General features: G+C 45.8%; 1 pseudogene; it reads left to right on the plus strand.

The window, feature by feature from the left end:
• The first annotated feature begins 1,040 nt into the window (after window positions 1–1,040).
• LOC143933020 (transmembrane protein 169 pseudogene) lies at window positions 1,041–8,561 on the plus strand (annotated as a pseudogene).
• Window positions 8,562–20,104: the final 11,543 nt, after the last annotated feature.

Consider the following 20,104-nt stretch of genomic DNA (forward strand, 5'->3'; position numbering starts at 1 on the left):
GCCCCTGTGTCTTAGAATAAGACAGAGGTGAAGCCTCCACCAATCTACATGTAATATCCTGCCCCCATTGTGTTTAGCTGGTTAGTGGGTATGAGGGAGTGGGTGGTCATTTACCACTGTGTATACGCCCACATGTGACTCTATAATCGCATGGGCTGCTCAAATGCGATAGAGAGGAAATGCTCAGCATAGAAACTCACTGAGCATGTGCAGAGCTGCCAACACTGTTCTGCAAAATCCCGAGCCGAATTGGGGACATGGACAGAAGGGGGAGATAGAGAGCAACAGGATCAACCAGGTTTTTTTTTTGCAGAATATATAAAATGTATATCATAGTGACTGAGTATGAACAGCATATAATACACCATTTATTGATAGTTTTTTTAATGATATGAGTTTAGTGACACTTTAATTTTTTGTTTACTTGTAATCTCTCCCTTTCAGGACATGAAATCGAGTCAGTGCACAAATACGTATGCCATCCTTTTTCAACCAGGTCTGTTTTCCATTGGCTATAGATGTAAGGGGGGGGGGGGGGGCAATATCCTTGTTTGAGGACCAGCCTTTCTCAACCTTTTTAACAACACAGAGGAACCCTTGAATTAACTTTCTGGTCTCAGGGAATCCCTGCTAAATATTACTATATCTACATCTCATGATACATTAGTGTGATGGTCAGTGGGAAGAATGCTCCTTACACTTGTAGTCATTGGGAAGAATTACCCCCCTTACAGATCGCTAAAAAAATAATTGGTGTCAGTGGGAACTTATCAGAGAGGCAGAAATAGTTCAAGGAGCCCCTAGCAAACCTCTGGTGGAGCTCCTTAGGTTCCATGGAACCCTGGTTGAGAAACCCTAATGAGGATTGTATTATTGTCACTGTATTTCTATTTTGCCTCATTTTTGGTTTTATTGTATGTAGAACCGTGTTTGGCTTCAAGCATTGACATATCTCCTTTATACCTCTGTCTATCCAGCCAGTATGGTCACCTCCTGAAGAAGGTGCCCCCCACAGACAGCTCAGCTCGCCAATAAGACAGAGCAGTTAATTCCAATGTAATTTTGCTTTTTTTAAATGCAGTACATGGGGGATGGACACAGACACCTCCTGATCCCCCCTGAAAGTGGAAGGATCATCCAGCTGATGACTCCCAGTGTTCCCTTCCCCATCATGGAGTAGTAAGCGTTTTGCGGGTCCCCTTACAGTCTACAACATGCAGGGCGAGGTGATTATCAGCAATGATAGGATTGAGGAGCCCGCTCTGAAAGTCAATAAGAGCACCCCCCACAGCCTTCTGAGGGACACCCTGCGGAGAGCTGCTGCAGCGGCGGGGGAGACCACTATAGAACGGAAGAAGAAAAAGGAGCCTCGCCCGGAGTCCATCATCGTCTACTGGTCTGACAATGCGAGGATAGTGGAGGACGAGTGCCAGCCAATCAGGAAGGAGGGGAGAGGAGCCTAGAGGAAGGCTCGAGGTTTCTGGGGATGCAGATGAGCGATGGTGGATGGAAGTTTTCCTCCTGATAGCCACTATGTGACCTTGACGGGGATCATCGCCCGCGGGAAGAAGAAAGGTCAGATGGTGGACATCCATGTAACTTTAACTCAAAAGGAACTACAAGAACTTGCAAGATCCAAGGAGCCATTACAAGATGAGCCAGCGGAGGGTAAAAAGACGTGTTCGGTTGGACTGGACAGAGGTTCACACATCCTTCTCTGGAGTATCCTCTGCTTGCCCGTCATATTTATTCTCTCCTTCGTCCTTTGCTTTTATTATGGGACCATAATTTGGTATAATATCTTCTTGGTGTATAACAAAGAAAGGACTTTCTGACACAAGATTACCATTTGCCCATTCTTAATGATTTTTTACCCAAATAATCATTGTGGTGATCTCCTTATCTCTAGCCATTTATACGACGGTGACCCAACTATCCTGGTCATTTGGGGGTCTGTTGGCGTTCTGTGCGAGATATGGAGAAGGGTTTTTGCGGCTGGCTTTGTAGCAAACTCGGCCTTGAAGATTGTTCACCATACGGTATTGTAGAACTGCTAGATTCGGACAATATTTCTGGAGGCCTCTCTGTAAATGGTTCCACCGAAGGAGTAGAGAAACATAGTTTTTTTTTTTTTTTTTCGTTTTTCCCTTAGTTATGGAATACTGATATGGAAAAGCGGTCTGTGCTATATGGAATTGCGCGGATATGATTACAAGCTTTTTGGTGAATTTGGCACTGGTTTCTCCATGTTTTGGATTCCATGATCGCTTGGTCCATGTGATCGAAATCATAAACTGTATGGATGTTGTTTTTTAAAATGCACACCCACATCCACATACAAGCCAAGTCTTATTCTTTAAAAAAAAAAAAGCAACCTAGTCCTCCATACCCATGTGCATTACTCAACCACCACTCAGTACTTGTAGTTTCAATGTTTGCCTTGACTGGGGTTGCAAAAACCAATCCAGGTCACCAACCCTTTGTATAGGGAACTACCTCTTCTGGATCATACAGCAATGGCAATATTTTTATTTTATATGATTATGTCAACTACTAAGAGTTTTTAGTGTAGTAACCCATAGCAAAAAAAATAAAAAATCAGAAGTCGGCCAATGGTCTCTGATGGACAATATCGATGTACATGGATGGTCTGTATCAATGAACGTTGATCTATGAGTTGTAAGAGGAGCATTTCTGAAGCAGGGTTCCATGAAAAGTTGGTGTTCCTCCAGAGTCTCCTAACTTTCTTGAGACGAGTGCAGTGACAGATTGATCTCTTGCATGCACTGACCACCAAAGTAAAAGGGGTCACTGCAATTTTGTTCGTATTTGTTTTTCTTTCATGATTGGCACTTAAGATAATATTGTGGGGGTTAAGTATATCCCATTCTTTACTTTAAAGCCCAACTCCGGATAGGAGCAACTGTCTTACTTGAGTCAAAGGTACTGGGTAAGGATCAGTTCCAAACATACAAAGTACAGTACCAACATCCCAAAGTTGAAAGTCTTACTGGATTCTCCGCTTCCCTGTCAATAAATACAAAAATTAAAAAAAATGCAGTACATGGACGTCATATCAAAGTGTAAGGCTCGTTCCCACCTGAGCAATCCAGAATTGGGGGGGCAGGAACGCACAATTCTGCAAACATTGCCAGATTGTGCTTTAAAACACGTTTGGGCTCCATTTATTTTGAATGGCACCCCAAATGTGCTAATGAAAACTGGTATTTTGTCACACAACAAAACACCTGAAAAGCGCAAAAACACCCCAAAGCTGGCCCCAGAAAAGGGTACAGAAGCTGCTTTGGCACATTTTTGGAGCAGAGGGCAGCCCATTCAAGTGAATGGTGTAGTGTAGTGCTCATCAACCCTGTCCTCGGGTGGCCACTAACAGGCCAGGTTTGCAAGATAACTGAAATACATCACAGGTGATATAATTTGCTGCTCAGTGATTGCAGTATTCTAGTCTGCATCTCCTCCAAGGTAATACATATCTACATGTAATATGTAGCTACCTAGACTACTGCAACTCTCTTTATTTGGCATTGCCAAAGATGGTATTGCAGAAGCTTCAACTTATTCAAAATGCTGCGGCTAGACTGCTCATGGATGGTCCCGTTGAGGGATCATATCATCCCTGTCCTCTGTGCCTTGCATTGGCTGCCAGTCCACTATCGCACCTTATTTAAGGAAGGATGTATTATGTTTAAGATTATGAGAGGCATGGCCCCAAACTATCTCTGCCCTCTTTTTCATGAACGAGCTCTTGTCAGATCACTCAGATCTACCAGCAGAGATCTCCTCTACATTTCGGTACCTAAGAAGACCCGGCGTGGTGGTCGGGGCTTCTCCCTCTAGGGTGCTGTACTATGGAATAGCCTCCCTGTTGAGCTCCAGGAGGCCCCCACTATTCTGGTCTTCCGCAGGTTACTGAAGACTTGGCTTTTCACGCAGGCATTTCCTGCGTAGTCTCTTTTTTTCTACCCTTCTGCCACTCTGTGCTGCTTCTGGTCCCTGGGCCCTTTCTTTCCAGGATCTTTGCTATGCACATCGGGACCCTTAGGGGTAAGACCGAGCTATATTAAGATTCCTCTCAATTCAACATAAAACCTGGCCTGTTAGTGGGCCCTGAGGACAGGGTTGATGAACACTGTTGTGGTTCCTAAAATACTCCAAAAAATCGACACTCCTGAGTCACTCAGATGTGAATGAGGCCGAAAGGGAGAATGATCTTATGATTGTCACACACCTTGTGTCTACTATAAAGGATGTAAACAATGAACTGGGAGCATGAGGAAGAATGGTGAGGGGTCTTTCTATGGACAGAACCAAATAACCTAAATAGGCAAACTAGGGTTGTACCACTTGAGAAATACAAAATTGTAGTTAGACTGAATGTCCGTACAAAGGTCTTTGTATACAGTGGTGTGAAAAAGTGTTTGCCCCCTTCCTCATTTCCTGTTCCTTTGCATGTTTGTCACACTTAAGTGTTTCGGAAAATCAAACCAATTTAAACAATAGTCAAGGACAACACAAGTAAACACAAAATGCAATTTGTAAATGAAGGTGTTTATTATTAAAGGTGAAAAAAAATCCAAACCATCATGGCCCTGTGTGAAAAAGTGATTGCCCCCTAAACCTAATAACTGGTTGGGCCACCCTAAGCAGCAACAACTGCAACCAAGCGTTTGCGATAACGTGCAATGAGGCTTTTACAGCGTCCTGGAGGAATTTTGGCCCACTCATCTTTGCAGAATTGTCCTAATTCAGTTACATTAGAGGGTTTTCGAGCATGAACGGCCTTTTTAAGGTCATACCACAACATCTCAATAGGATTCAGGTCAGGACTTTGGCTAGGCCACTCCAAAGTCTTCATTTTGTTTTTCTTCAGCCATTCGGTGGTGGACTTGCTGGTGTGTTTAGGATCATTGTCCTGCTGCAGAACCCAAGTTCGTTTCAGCTTGAGTACACGAACAGATGGTCGGACATTCTCCTTCAGGATCTCTTGGTAGACAGCAGAATTCATAGTTCCTTTTATCACGGCAAGTCTTCCAGGTCCTGAAGCAGCAAAACAGCCCCAGACCATCACACTACCACCACCATATTTTACTGTTGGTATAATGTTCTTTTTATGAAATGCAGTGTTCCTTCTACGCCAGATATACTTGGACACACACCTTCCAAAGAGTTCCACTTTTGTCACATCGGTCCACAGAATGTTGTCCCAAAAGTCTTGGGGATCATCAAGATGTTTTTTGAAGAAATTGAGACGAGCTTTGATGTTTTTGCTCAGCAGTGGTTTTCTCCTTGGAACTCTGCCATGCAGGCCATTTTTGCCCAGTCTTTTCCTGATGGTGGAGGCATGAACGCTGACCTTAACTGAGGCAAGTGAGGCCTGCAGTTCCTTGGACGTTGTTGTGGGGTCTTTTGTGACCTCTTGGATGAGTCGTCGCTGCGCTCTTGGGGTAATTTTGGGCGGCCGGCCACTCCTGGGAAGGTTCACCACTGTTCCATGTCTTCGCCATTTGTGGATAATGGCTCTCACTGTGGTTCGCTGGATTACCAAAGCTTTGGAAATGGCTTTATAACCCTTTCCAGACTGATAGATCTCAATTACTTTCTTTCTCAATTGTTCCTGAATTTCTTTGGGTCTCGGCATGATGTGTAGCTTTTAAGGATCTTCTGGTGGACCTTACTGTGTCAAGCAGCTCCTATTTAAGTGATGCCTTGATTGTGAACAGGTGTGGCAATAATCAGGCCTGGGTGTGGCTAGAGAAATTGAACTCAGGTGTGGACAACCACAGTTATAGTATGTTTTAACAAGGGGGGCAATCACTTTTTCACACAGGGCCATGATGGTTTGGATTTTTTTTCACCTTTAATAATAAACACCTTCATTTACAAATTGCATTTTGTGTTTACTTGTGTTGTCCTTGACTATTGTTTAAATTGGTTTGATGTTCCGAAACACTTAAGTGTGACAAACATGCAAAGGAACAGGAAATGAGGAAGGGGGCAAACACTTTTTCACACCACTGTAGGTAGGTCATTGCGTAATGAAGTCCACTGCAAAGCAATGGATACACGATAAGTGTTCCAGAACAGAGAGGTGCTGAAAAATTATTTACCTTCGTGTGTTCAATACTCTGATCATGCCTTGGCCCTTTTTTTTTTTTTATCATATACAGTGCCTTGCGAAAGTATTCGCCCCCCTTGAACTTTTCAACCTTTTGCCACATTTCAGGCTTCAAACATAAAGATATAACATTTAAATTTTTTGTGAAGAATCACCAACAAGTGGGACACAATTGTGAAGTCAAGGGTTCCTCTGGGATAGAAAAAAGATTGAGTACTCTTTGACCTACCTGTATTATTGGGGGGGAAAAAAATTCAGCGGCTGTACTGGGGTCTCCTGTTTGATGAACATTGTTCTCCTGAGATAAAGCTGGTTAAAGGAGTGTCTGTTTTACAGGTCTCTGAAATACACCCTAGACAATGACCTCTATAGAAGAGGTCCTCCCTAAAGCTGGGCCTGGCATACACCCATTTTTTTTTTTAAATGTCCAGGAAGGTTCTCATTGCTCCCTCCCATGTTTTTGGACTAATTTCTTGCAGTGAAGGAAGCATCAGACGTATGGTTCTGATGGTTCCTGCTATAAAGATTACTCTCTTGGCCAGATCACTGGCTGTACCATTGCCCCTGCAGCAAGTACTGCAGCTATCGGATGCAGTAGGGGTGCTGGCCTACTGGATCCTACTTGGGTGCTCACCGTGGCACGTAGTGCATTACTTTGACTTAGCCAAAGGATTCCAGTTTCAGGGCCACGGTCTGCCAGCAGGAGAGCCCTGTTCTTAAAGGAGTATGCCCATTGTTGAAGGTGAAGCTCGGGGGGGGTCTGCCACCGCCACCCTTTTAATCCTCTATACATGCAAGACATCTGTAGCAAGAGCCATTGTAACTGAAATTAGTAGGTTTATTCATGCATTGCATTTTTTTTTTTTTTCTGCCACAAGATGGAGCTTTGTGTACTCTGATTCAAGTCCAGTTGGAGCACTGCTCTATGGGAAATGTAGTCCCAACCAGAAGGCGCTCCATTATCAATACAAAAACGGAAACTATAGAATCCAGTGTGCCTGAATGCAGAGGGTGTGCATATAAGCTAAAAAGCCCAGGAAAGCGCTGGGCAGTGGACTGGACAGAGAAATGTCAGTGTGTGCAGAAGGGAAAGGTCCTGTCTGGGAGAGAGGTGGGAAGAAAGGAAAGACTGGCTTTTATATCAGAGACAGTGCCCTTCAGTTTCCGGAGAACTGGAAAAATTGCTGTAACCTGTCATGTCCAATCTGAGTCAGTGCCTCTGTCCACTGGAGCTGGGGATTGTCTTGAGGCCTACTATCGGAGATCCAGATCTGCTGTTCTGTGTTGCCAGTAAAAAGCCTAAGTAACGTTTGCAGCTGCATCACGGAGCTAATGCCTTATCGTACAGGAGTTCACCTGAAGTTGTTATCTTAAAGGGGCTCCCAGTTCTTGATCAAAGGAGACCTGCTTCTACAAATACTGTAAAGTCGGAGAGTGGAATATTAATCATTTGTGACATATTAACTGACCTTATAAATCAATTGGAATGCAATATTGCCTTATCTCTCTTAGACGCCACCTTTTGCCAATTAAGAACCATCAACAGTCCTGCTGCTCAGAACTGTACACTTAAACGTTTGAGAAATACCTAATACTATACCCCTGAGAAGTAACCTTTGACTGAACACTACTCCATTTAGGGTTCCTATGAAATTAATGCCCTGCAAACTGATTCCTTGTAGCAGAAACATTCCCTCTGGCACACCAACATCTTCAAGGACCCCAATGTAGACGGCAGAAGACTTACTTGAAGCAATGTTTCTCAACTCCAGTGGTAAAACTAAGGGTCATTTGGTTGTCCCTTGAACTCTGGACCCCTCAACTGCAAGGACAGCTACTGGTAATTTAGTTGGAGAATGCCATGGCCTACAGAGGGTAACAGAAATCAAACCAAAAGGAAAAGGATTTGATTCTGTTTTGGGCAAACTGCATGCTCTGGCCCTGTCCTCCGTCCACATCAGGTATGGAAAATTGACAGCCTTTCTCAGTCATCAGCACCCGGATATGGGAGGGATGGGCTCTCCGTCTGAAGGTGTTCTAAACCCTTTGCCACAAAGAGGGGGTTATTGGACATGGACATGGATTCTGGCACCCAGATTCAACAACAAATTGAACAGGTTTGTCAACAGGTCCAGGGACCCTTTGGCCATTGCAGTGGACGCATGATGGTGTGGGATCAGTTCACTTTGTTCTCTGCTTGTCTGCCTGTCCACATCCTTTCTCATCTGCTCTACAGGATCGAGATGGAAGAGAATCCAATGATTCTAATCACACTGAATTGGCCCAGGGGAACGTGGTACTTGGACTTCTGGCAAACTCTGTGGGCCCTCACAAACTGTCCACATCTACTGTGCCAAGGGCCAGTACACCATCCTGCTTCTCAGTTGGTGGCTTGACGGCATGGATGCTGAATCTCAGGTCCTAAGAGAAAGGGACTGTCAGATTTGGTCATCCCTTCCTTCTTGAAGGCTAGGAAGTCAACTTCCCAGAAAGTCTTACCGTCGCAACCTGAAAGGCCTATTTTGATGCAAGACAGTGAAATTTCTATCCTAGGAACTACTGCATGGAAAGCATTCTGTCCTTCTATATCAGTGGTCAGCAACCCTGTCATCAAGGCCCACTAACAGGCCAGGTTTTATGTATTGCCTTGGGAGATGCAGACTAGAATACTGCAATCACTGAGCAGCAAATGATATCACCTGTGATGTATTTCAGTTATCTTGCAAACCTGGCCTGTTAGTGGGCCCTGAGGACAGGGTTGATGACCATTGCTCTATAGAGCCTGGATCAGCATCGGGCTTTGAGTACTCTCAATGGGCAAACTCAGCCTTCACCATTCTAGTTCAGAGACTGCTGGCCTCTCATTCCTTAGATAAAGCCTGTGTGCCGGGTGTCACACACATCTCTCCCCCATAGGCCGCGTACACACGACCGGACTTTTAGACGGACTAGGTCAGTCGGAATGAATCCGTCAGACAATTTGATCATGTATGGGCTCCAGCGAACTTTTTTTTTTCTCCCCAAAAGTCCAACGGACCTAGAAATAAAGCATGTTTCAAATCTTTCCGACGGACTCGAGTTTGGTTGAAAAATTTGTTCGTCTGTATGCTAGTCCAACGGACAAAAACCGACGCTAGGGCAGCTATTGGCTACTGGCTATGAACTTCCTTATTCTAGTCTGGTCGTACGTCATCACGTTCGAATCCATCGGACTTTGGTGTGCTTGCTCGGTAAGACCTAGTCCATCGATAAGTCCAGTCGTGTGTACGCGGCAATACACTCACCTGTGGCTCAGTGCAACTTTAACTTGGGGAAGAAAATTTGCACATACTGATCTACTGCATTGTTTTGTTTTTTTTTTCCCTGGCATACGCGTTGAAGAAGTTACTAATGTAGTAATCACAAGTGGCCTCCAGGTGGCACCAAATGACAGGAATTGCAGGCACTGAAGAAGTAGCTCTCTATATGTTACCGATAATTATCACCTTCTGGGCTCGGTGTGTGTGTGTGTGTGTGTGTGTGTGTGTGTGTGTGTGTGTGTGTGAGAGATATAATGAGCTGCTTGTAAGATAGATGTCCATGTTCTGCTCGCCCTTTGAAAAGACGCGATTTTTGTACGCATCTTCTCTTACGTTGTAAATGAGGACATACTCGGGAACTTCTATTTCTTACTGGAAGCCTGCACCTTCTTCCCATAGTGAGCATTACTCTTGCTACTGGAAGTTAGCCAATGGTTGCCTCCAACACTGGGCAGGAGACTCACCTGGTTCAGGTAGCAGTTGTTGTGACAGGTTCCCTTTAATATAGAAGGGACAAATTTGTCTATCACTTGCTAGTGCTGATTTTTTGAAACGTGAACATATGAGAAACAAACTCTGATGGCTGGAGACTGGAATAAGGAATACAGAGACAAATCAACCCCATGTCTGGTTTGGTAGATTTAGAGCTGAACTCCAAGCAAACGAGGGTTGCCACCTTTTTTTTTTTTTTTTTTTTTTTTTTTTTTTAAGCCAAACCCGAACACTTTAGCAGCCTGGAACACCTTTGGGTGCCCCAAGGAGCATAGTAATGCGTTTCATATAGCGTGCCACAGCCAACAGTAGATGTAGCTAAATTGTTCTTGCTGACATCTCCCTGTACCCCCAGTAATGCCGAACCTGCCCCCAGAAAGCCACCCACAGCTCCCAGATGTGTGTGTGACTATCTTGGTTTTTTTGGGGAGCCACAGCCCGGTCTGAATAGTCTACCTGAAACCCAGACACAAGATTCAAAACCCTGACTGTCCAGGTGAATCCTGAACAGGTGGCAACCCTAAGGCAAACGCCTACATCCTCTGAAATAGATGCTGAGCCTCCTCCCTGCTTTCAAAGTTGCCTTTCTCCTGGCTAAGCCTGTCGGCTCTTATTGCTGCCGTTTTAAAGCTTCTGCCTCAGGGGGTCATTACCGCTGTACTAAACAAGGGAAATTTTCAGGGCTTCTGCTCAAACTTCCTTATGGTTCCCAAAGCAAATGGAGTCTGGCCCATTATGGATCTAAAGACTCGCAGCTTGTTTCTGTGAGTTCCAAAATTCTGTAAGGAAACCGGGAGATAGGTCATTCCCTTCCTCTTGGGACATTTTCTAGCTTCAGTAGAGGCTATTGGCTCTTTGTGGTGGATGATCGGCAATTACCAATTTGTCGCCCTCCCTTTGGCCTGTCCATGGGCCCCCCTGGGCTTTCACTAAGGAGCTTGCATGGTCTTGGCTCTGCTCCATGCTAAGGGGGTTCAGGTTGTGGGATTCCTAGATCTGCTGAAACATCAGTTCCACCAGTCCCTATCAGCCAATGTCCAGCAGATTCAGTAGAGCAGGGTTCACTAAACAGCGCACCGCAGTCCGGACCTGGACCGAGGGACAGTCCTGTCTGGACCACAGCCGTGCCACTTATCAGCCTGGGTGTTCTCTCTCCTCTCTCTGGGCTCCCACCCGGCCGCTGCTATCATCATCCTCACAGCAGGTGGGGTTGGAGAAGCTGCATATCTGGACAGAGGGTGGGATTCAGTACACAACATAACATAACGCTTGTTAATGTTATGATTTATGCAGCTCCCACCCTCTGTCCCAAGATACAGAACATCCTGCCCGCTGCGAGGATGATAACGTTGGCCGGGTGGAAGACCAGAGAGGGAGAACATCCATCTGCTGTGCCTCTGCCCTGGTAGGACTTTGCAGGGGAGGCTGAAGGAGGAGAGGGTGGGCTATGATCATAAGGGGCATTATGATGAGGAGGAGAACTGAGGACCCTGTTGAACTGCTTTAAAGAGGGGCCTGTGATGTAAAGGGGGACTGTGGACACTGATGAAAAGGGAGAGCCGTGATGTTAAGGGGGTTGTGATGTGAAGGAAGGGTTGAGGACAGTAATGTACAGGGGGGGACAACTAATGTGTTATAGTGCAAACATGACATTCGGAGCTCTGGCTCTGAGCTCTTGACCCCTCAGAAATTTTAATTCAAGACCCCCTGCTGTAGCATCTTGGTTAGATCTGCAACCTGAGCAAGCCATCGCTGGAACATCTCGCCAATTAGAGGACTTGGGACTGATGTTGGACACAGGACTGTCCACACTCTTTCTAACCCAGGAAAACCATCTGTCCCTCCACCATTATGTCTGGGTCCTCAAGGGGGCCAAGAGAAGATCCACACTTCATGCCTGAATGAGGGTTTTGGATTTAATGGTTGCCTCCTTTTGAGGCTGTACAATATATCCTTCGACCGCCTCATTCGTTTGACCTACCAAGCAAGACACTCCTTGGCATTGTGGATTGCCAACCCAACACTGGAGTCAGGGAATCCCTTTTCTCCACAGACATGGTTGGTTCTGTTGAACGATATCAGCCTATTGGGCTGTGTAAGATACCTGGATGTTCTCTCGGAAAACAAGAGAATCGATTGTCAGAGGAAGCCTGTCTTCCCCTCAGCACCCTAGAGTTAAGAGTGATTCGGTTGTCCCTTAAGAGCTGGACCCCTCAACTGTGAGGGTACCTGATGAGAATCCCTGGACAATGCCACAGCCATGCCATGCATCAACCATCAAGGGGGCACCAACAGTCAAACTGTACTAAAGGAAGGGGGATTTGCGTCTCTATTGGACAGAATCGCACCTTCTGTCCACCGTTCACATGCCAGACATGGAAATTGGCAGGCAGACTCTCTCAGTCGCCGGGGTCTGGATTGGGTGGTAGTGGACCCATCTGCAGGTGTTTCATGCCCTTTGCCACAAATGGCAGACTTGGATCTTGTCTACATCCAGATTCAACAAACTGGACAAATGTTGTCACTACACTAGGTCCAGGGACTCTCGGGGACTTTACAGAGGACGTTTTCGATGATGCCATGTAATTCTCTGCACTCTGTTCTCCGCCCTTCTGTCTGTCCAGATCCTCCTTCACCTGTTCTGCCGGATCGAGATGGAAGGCATTCCAGTGATTCGCATCACACCGAACTGGCCCAGGAGAATGTGGTAATACTCATGGCAAACTCTCTGTGGGCCCTCATGGATTGTTGAGACCTACTGTCCCTGGGGCCAGTATACCATCCTGCTTCTCAGTTGCTGGCTTGATGGTATGGCAAAAATAAAAATAAATGATTCAGTGCAGCTCTATAAGTGAGACTACCCGAAGTTTGAAATCAGCAAACTTCATCAGGGTATGCCATAAAGTCCATAAACAGTGAATGAATATTAAAAAGGTCCCACAATGGTGGCTGTCCACAGTATCTTGCACCAATACACATAAAAGTACCCCTGACACGCAATGGCACTGCTTCTGTTAGATGCACCACATATCTCCACACAGACAAGTAAGTGCGCCCCCCCCCCCTCTAAAGACCTCCATCTTAGGGGTCCTACGCTCACAAGATATATAACACCCTTCTGTTAATGGAGGGGTTCCCCACCACGGCAGCAAGATGTCTCCCTCAGGTCATTAATGGACTCGCTCTTGCTCCTCTCCTCCATTAGAGACAAAAATAAACACTTCTAGTGCTCTCTGTGTAATGCTTTATTAAAGTAAACAGCAATATTGTACTCGCATAAAAAGGTGGCATATACACTATATTACCAAAAGTATTGAGATGCCTGCCTTTACACACATGAAATTTAATGGAAACCAGTCTTAGTCTGGAGGGTTCAATATTGAGTTGGCTCCGCCCTTTGCAGCTATAACAGCTTCAACTCTTCTGGGAAGGCCGTCCACAAGGTTTAGGAGGGTGTCTATGGGAATGTTTTTGACAATTCTTCCAGAAGGGCATTTGTAAGGTCAGGCACTGATGTTGGATGAGAAGGCCTGGCTCACAGTCTCCGCTCTAATTCACCCCAAAGGTGTCCTATGGGGGTTGAGGTCAGAAATCTGTGCAGGCCAGTCAAGTTCCTCCATCCCAAACTCGCTCATCCGTGTCTTTATGGACCTTGCTTTGTGCCCTGGTGCGCAGTCATGTTGGAACAGGAAGGGACCGTCCCCAAACTGTTCCCAGAAACTTGGGAGCATAAAATTGTCCAAAATGTCTCGGTATGCTTAAGAGCCAAACCCATAATCTCCCCCCTCCACCAAATGATTTGGACCAGTGCACAAAGCAAGGTCCATAAAGACATGGATGAGCGAGTTTGGGGTGGTGGAACTTGACTGTCCTGCAAGGAGCTCTGATCTCAACCCCGATAGAACACCTTCGGGATGAATTTGAGCGGAGACTGCAAGCCAGGCCTTCTTGTCCAACATCAGTGCCTGACCTCACAAATGCGCTTCTGGAAGAACGGTCAAACATTCCCATAGACACCCTCCTAAACCTTGTGGACGGCCTTCCCAGAAGAGGTGAAGCTGTTATAGCTGCAAAGGGTGGGCCAACTCAATATTGAACCCTACGGACTAAGACTGGGATGAAATTAAAGTTCATGTTCGTGTAAAGACAGGTGTCCCAATACTTTTGGTAATATAGTGTAGCTTTAAGATAGGATCATGCAGCGACAAGACACAAGTATGGGTATGTCCTCCACTCTGACTCGCACAGCGGCATCCAGGTAGCGTAATGATGACATGCCAGGGGCGGACTGACCATTGGGACACTTGGGCACTGCCCGAGGGCCCCATGCCACTAGGGGGCCCCATCAGGGTTGCCAGCCTCAATAAAACCAGGGACAATATGTAAAAATCTGTGTTTTTTAAAAATCCCAAGATTATAGCTGCCCCGCCTCTCCAGTACCTTTTCAGTGTGTGTATGTGTATTCTGTGTGTCTGTATGTGTGTCTACTGTATGTGTGTGTGTATACTGTGTGGCCCCATAATCTTCTATTGGCCGGGGGCCCCATAATCTCCTATTGCCCGGGGGCCCCATAATCTCCTATTGCCCGGGGGCCCCATAATCTCCTATTGCCTGGGGGCCCCATGAGTTGTCAGTCCGCCCCTGTGACATGCGCTTGTCTCCACATTAGGCCCACAAGACAAGGCTTCATCAGAAGTTCCCAGGCCCTAAGAGACAGGGGGCCGCCAGATTTAGTGATCCCTACCCTCTTAAAGGCTGGGAAGTCAATTTTCCAGAAACTCTACCGTCACACCTGGAAGGCCTATTTTTCTTGGCGCGGGACAAGGAAGTGTTATCCTGGAAAGTACTCCACGGGACGCATTCTACTCTTCCTCTAGCTCAGTGGTTCCCAACTCCGGTCCTCGGGACCCACTCACAGGCCAGGTTTTCAAGATGACAGGTGATATAATTTTCTGCTCGGTGATTGCGGTGTTCTAGTCTGCATCTCCCCCGGGGTAATGCTTAGGCTCTGGCCTGTTGGTGGGTCCTGAGGACAGGAGTTGAGAACCACTGTGGCTTGGAGTTCTCTCAAAGGGCAAATCTCGGCCTTGGCCATTCTATTTCAGAGACTGTTGGCCTCTTTCCTTAGTTGAAGCCTTTGTGATGGGTGTCGCACATCTCCCCCCCAAATGTACGCTCTTCTGTATATCAATGTGAAGAAAATTGTGTTGTGTTGTTGCCCTGGCATACGCTTTTAACAAGCTATTAATTGTAGTGATCACAAGTGGCCTCCAGATGGCACCAAATGACAGGAATTGCAGACACCGAAGAAGTAGCTCTCCCTATAGCAGTGATGGCGAACCTTGGCACTCCAGATGTTTTGGAACTACATTTCCCATGATGCTCCACTACAATGCAGAGTGGATGAGCATCATGGGAAATGTAGTTTCAAAACATCTGGGGTGCTAAGGTTCGCCATCACTGCCCTATAGGTTATAGATGATTATTATGATTATTATCCTCTTCTCACCTCTGTGGATTCCCTCTGTGTCTGTTCTCATGAGAGCCGCTTACAAGACAAATGTCTTAAATAGTTTACATAAATGCGATTCTGGGCCCCTTTTAGATTGAAGAAGGGCAATTATTTAAAGAGATGATGCGTTTACTTCCTCTTTGATTCCCTGCAAAGGTAAAGCATAATGGACTACTATGCATCGCATCGCATAGTAGTCCATTATGTGTCACTTACCTGACACAGGAGCCAGCGAAGTCACCGCTGTCCCCTGTAGTCCGGCGCATCCATCTTCTCGGTGGGGTCTCGCTGCTCCGCCGCTGTCGTTCGGCGAAGCCGCGATGACGTCCCTCCCGTGCATGCGCATGGGAGCCGCCACTCGCGGCATATCGCCGCTACTCGGTGCACCGTAGACAGCGGTGCCAGTCTTTTGGCAGATATCTCCTAAACCGTGTAGGTTTAGGAGATATTTCTTGGACCTACAGGTAAGCCCTAATCTAGGTTTACCTGCAGGTCAAAGTTGGTTGTAAGGGTTTACAACCACTTTAATGTACAGTAAAACCTTGGATTGAGAGCGTTTTGTTAGACGAGTAAAATTTTTAAATACAGTTTGACTTGTATAGCAAGACATCGCTTGTTTATTAAGTAGCATTGTGTCACAACTATATAAAACAGAAGAGGGGCGCCTCTAAGGCCGCGTACACACGAGAGGATTGTCCGTCCAACTAAGTCCGTCAGACAATCCCACAGACAGTCCGTCCTACTTTCGAATGAACGGACTTGACCACACACGATGAACAGACAGTCCGCCGAAAGCTTGTGCGATGACGCGTACAGCACGTATGACGGGACTAGAAATACGACGTCCAATACACAGCAATGCAACCTTTCGCCGTGTAAATCCTTTCCGAGCATACGCCATACTTAGTCTGTCGAACTAGCCTATTTACGAGCGGACTGTCCGCTGAAACGTGTTTCAGCGGACAATATTACGGAAATTCCTAAAGACTTAGTCCGCCAGACTGTCCGCTGAAAAAGTCCGCTGAAGCCCACACACACGAGCGGACTGCACGTTTCAGCGGACTAAGTTGGACGGACAATCCTCTCGTGTGTACGCGGCCTAAGTGTAGCAATATAGTTACATTTAATGAAGGTCAAACATTTAGCAACTCCCATGGTTGATGAAAAAAGAGGCACATCTAAGTATTCCGGCATCCGGGGTAAACCTGTCCACATAGGCCAGGGGTAGGCAACCTTTTGAGCACAGTGTGCCGAAAAAAACGTTTTCAAAGAAATTGTGCGTTGCCGATTTTATAACCAAAAAATGTCAATGTCACATTCTCAATCGCCAAAAGGATTTTTAATAAAGTAAATGCTGTAAACTACTTGAGTAGTGAGAAATTAACATCCTGCACTTACACCTCAGATCAACCACAATTCATGAAAAAGCCTGGTTAAAATCTAGATTGTCAGAGCATAAGTAGGAGGGCGACTCAAAGTAAACTGCACCACAGAGGCAACAAACTACTTGGTCAATAATCGTGGCTGTACTGTGAGAAGTCATACCCTCCGGTGCTGGCCGGGCTTTTTCTGCCCTCTATGACCGTTTGGGCACACGGAGTCCCCGAGGTCTTGGTGGCAGGTGCGCCACATCAGTCAGTGGTTCTCAATAGTTGGTATTAGTTGGGGTGTTTTCATGATAGCTTGCACATCCCCTGAGGAAGCGCATCAGCGAAACATGTCGGGGATAATGTGCAATGAACTTTCTCGTTAAATCCACTTCTGACCTCAAATACCAGTTTCTATGTAAAACCTCAGCACTTTTTATGCGTGAATCGATTTTAACTTTGATTTCAATAAATAATATATTTAAAAGTGGTTATATTTTCTTTCCCGCAATTGAATTTTTGAGCACAGTGAAAATCCCTATTTTTTTTTCTTCCTTACACATTTCATTTAAAAAAAAAAAAGAAGTTTAGCGACTTCCTATTAAAAAAACAAAAAAATAAAATAAAAAAACAAAAAAAAAAGACACTTTTTTTTTCCTCTGACAGGTTGAGTGTCGCAGCCTGCGCTGACAGTAATTGGTTATTCATTGAGAAACGAGTTTTAACAGGTGTAAGGTTATCCTGCTCAGCAGGTCCAGGAGGCAGCTTTATGTTTGCAATAGTTGCTATGACAGATTGCGCCTTTGCTAAGTGTCATGCAAAAAGCTCATGGCTAGTCTTCCCTTTTGTGGTAAGACAGCTATCTGGGGATATTTTGGATATATCCAAAGGATTTCTAGCAAAAGAAAGATACCCTTTTTGCCTTTTTAAATGAAGGACTAATTGTGTTTTTTAATTCCAAAGTCCCTATTTCTGTGCCAGGGGCATCAGCCTCCAGGCAGTCACGATGGCCTCCGCCGTCAGGTTCAAAGGGTAATCCCCAGGGTTAACCCCAGGAACAAAAGAGATCTTGAGGGAAGAAGCTTACAAGATACTGTAGCCTCCTTATGAGTAGGTGCCCACGCATGCTCAATAGGGAGAATTCTTCTACAGTTCTCAGGGATTTGGCAGAAGGAATGTCAAGATGAATGGGGGACTTCCTCAATCGCTCCAACATACAAACTGGAGTTCCAAGAGTTTGCGTCTCCTCGTTTTCTCAGATCAAATGTTCTTAAGGAGCCAGAGAAAAAAAAAATCTTTCTCTCTAACATTGGACCATGTTTTCGCAAAAAGTGTTCATGGTGGCCCCATGTAAGAGCAGAGACTGGGATTTGGTTGAATCCAAATGGACATTCTAGATCTCAAAAATCTAAAATTCAATTGCTAAATATAATCTCTCCCTTTTTGCATGAAGATGCATATCTCCATATGCCTATTTCCTCGCTCACTAATAATATTTTCTTTCAAAGTGGAAAATCTTCTTTTTCGGTGTGTAGCCTTTCCGATCTAGCTGCTACACCTCGAGTACAAGGTTCTGGCTCCTTTTCTAGCCAGATTAAGGGCTCAAGGTATAATGATTATGGTTTACCTAGTCGATCTGTTCATGTTAGACCAGACGGTAGCCCGCTTAGACCAACAATATGGTCACCACATTCGACTACCTGCAGGGCAGGACTTAGGGTGGTGGGGGCCCCTCGGCTTGAGTCACTTTCGGGCCCTACCTTCTATACATTACCATATTTATTGGTGTATAACACGCGCCACTGTATAACACGCATGCCAAGTTTAGGAGGGAAGTTTAAGGAAAAAACTTACATTTAAATGCCCATCAATGCAGCCTTATCAGTGTCCATCTGCAGCCTTGCCCATCCATCTGCAGCCTTGTCCAGCTTCAGCCTTGAAGTTTAAAAATAGCACCGCCAAGATACAGAGTCCTGTGTTTCTTGGAGGCTCTCCGGTCCTCTCAGCGGTGTAACGACATGTTCACCGACCCATCGCGGTTTGCTACGGAAGTGACATTCCGTCGCCGCCATCTTGGTACACCCCACACCTGTCCACAGTAAGGATACACTAAGAAGGGGAAAGCGGACATATTGCTACACCCACCGGAGTTTTGCATTTTACATGTAGTTATAACAGTAAAGTCAGTTTATTTAGTGAAATACAGGACTTAGAACTCCGTCTGACTACTTAGAACTTGACTTTTAAAAGCAGCGGCAACCCTGCTCATCTCACAGGTTTGCTAATCTGACAGAAGTTCGCTGCTTTTAAAATTCAACATCTAAGTAGTCAGACGGAGTTGTAAGTACTGTATTTCACTATATACTAACTTTAATGTTATAAATACTTCTAAAATGCAAAACTCCGGCGGTGGTGGGGGTAACAACATGTCCGCTTTACCCCTTCTTAGTGTATCCTTACTGTGGACGAGTGTGGGGTGTAGCAAGATGGCGACGACGGAAAGTCACTTCTGTAGCAAACTGCGATGGGTCACCGAATATGAAGTTACAGCAGTTCTTGGGTCCTCCCGCAGTCCCGAGCGGAGCTGAGAGTAGACGAGTGTACTCGGCTCGGCTCACAGTCACACCCAGTCCCTGTGTTATGTCCATCATAGGGTAGGACTGGGCATGACTGTGAGTGGAGCCGAGCCGAGTACACTTGGCTATGTATCTCGGCGGGGCCCCCTATTGGAGCGGGGCCCCCTATTGGAGCAGGGCCCATGGGCTTGAGCCCAGTCAAGCCAAATGGTAAGTCTGGCCCTGACTACCTGGTATATCTAGGTCGGATTCTCAACCTAGGAGGAATCTTCTTTAAAACATGAAGAAAATACATGGATCATAGGTACACCCAGAAAAGGGTATTCGTACCCCAGGCTAACATCAGTACCATAATCTGATCTAGGTAGTCGAAGCAACATTTTTTTTTTTTTCTCCTATTCAACTTTGCGTGAGGTTGTCGGGAAAGATAGTGGTTTCTTTCGAGGCCGTTCCTTATGCTCAGTCTCAATCTAGACTGCTGCAAAGCAGTATCCTTTCGGCTTGAAACAGAGAATTCTCATCTGTTCTCTGAGGCTAAGCAGGGTCAAGCCTGGTTAGTACCTGGATGGGAGACCGCCTGGGAATACCAGGTGCCGTAGGCCAGGGTCGGGCCTGGTTAGTACCCGGATGAAAAATCACATGGAATTACCAGGAGTGCACCGGATCCTCAGTTAATGGTTAACATCCAAAGATCTGCGAAGGGGGAAAATCCTTCTTTCAGT

Source organism: Lithobates pipiens, unplaced genomic scaffold, assembly GCF_037356315.1.
Source record: "Lithobates pipiens isolate NorthernLeopardFrog02 unplaced genomic scaffold, aLitPip1_a1.2 Scaffold_27, whole genome shotgun sequence".
Lineage (NCBI taxonomy): Eukaryota > Metazoa > Chordata > Amphibia > Anura > Ranidae > Lithobates > Lithobates pipiens.